This window comes from Lepidothrix coronata, unplaced genomic scaffold, assembly GCF_001604755.1.
Source record: "Lepidothrix coronata isolate B3197 unplaced genomic scaffold, Lepidothrix_coronata-1.0 Scaffold137, whole genome shotgun sequence".
Lineage (NCBI taxonomy): Eukaryota > Metazoa > Chordata > Aves > Passeriformes > Pipridae > Lepidothrix > Lepidothrix coronata.
The window spans coordinates 2156471-2157782 of record NW_016690317.1 but is presented as its reverse complement, the minus strand read 5'-3'; positions in this window follow the sequence as shown (position 1 = coordinate 2157782).

Below are 1312 nucleotides of genomic sequence, written 5' to 3'. Positions count from 1 at the left end.
GCTGAACAATCCCAATTCTCCCATCCTTCCCTCCCAGCAGAGCTGCTCCATCCCTCTCATCCCCTTGGGGCCTCCTCTGGACTCGCTCCAGCAGCTCCACGTCCATCCTGTGCTGGGACCCCAAAGCTGGAGGCAGCTCTGCCGGTGGGGTCTCACCTTGAGGGGGCAGAGGGGAAGTGGGAACATTCAGAGTGATGGAATTTGCCTTCCCAACTCTGTGTGCTGGATCCCTGCTTTCCTAGGGGGTGGCTGAACACCTGCCCGCCACGGGAAGCGGGGAAGGAATTCCTCGTTTTGCATTCCTCGCTTTTGTAACCCTCTTTATCTCCACCGGAGATAAAAGCGAGTTTTCTCACTTCTCCTCTCCGAACCTTCCCCCATCCCGCTGTGGGGGAGTGAAGGAGCAGCTGTGTGGGGCTGAGCTGCCAGCTGGGATTCAGCCACTTCGGGGCGTTTCTCCTCTGGAGCAGAGCAGGAGATCAGATCATCCCTTGGCTCTTTTCACCCCCAGACATGTGATGCCCCCGCTCCAGCCGCCTCTGGTGCCGCGGGTCCAAGGCCAAATCTCTCAGGTGTGTAAACACAGCCCCGTGTGGCTCCTTTGAACAGGGCTCGTGATCCAGGGCCACCGTTTTCCCTTCCCGGAGCAGTGTTTGCTCGGCTGACAGCGGCCCAAACGTGCCCTGCTCAGGGCAGGGCTGGATTTTGGCAAAAGCCATCCCTCGTGCTCGGGGATGAATGGCTTCCCAGGCAGAAGACGACGTTCTTTTGGGGCTAGAACTGGAAGGATTAATGTAAAATTTCAAAGCTTGGAAGAAGCTAAAAATAGGCTCCCGCCTGTGCTGAGTCATGCCCGATTCCCGTGGGATGGGGGGGTTGGAAGGGCTGCTTTACCTTCCCTGCAGCCCCCGGCGCTGGCCAGGGGAGGGGACCCAAGGGGGTGTTGCCAAATCCCAGGGGATTTGGACCATCCCTGGGGGTTTTTGTACCGATTTCAGTGTCCTTTGCTTCCCAAGACACTGTGAATCTGATCAACTCTGAATGTGGAAAACAAAAACCCTGGATGAAAGGAAGGCAGCACCTCCTGTGGCTCCAGAGCTCTCCCGGAGCTCCAGCCTTGGAAAACCCCCTCATCGAGGCACAGGGGGAGGAAAGCTCCGTGTCCCGCGGCTCCCAGGGCTGGAGGGATTCTCCCCGTGCACCCCAGCGAGGGTTAAACTAGTGACTGCCCAGCCAAAGGGGGCCCAAATATATATATATATATATATATATATATAAAAGAAGTCCCATATTTATTTATTTATTTATTTAT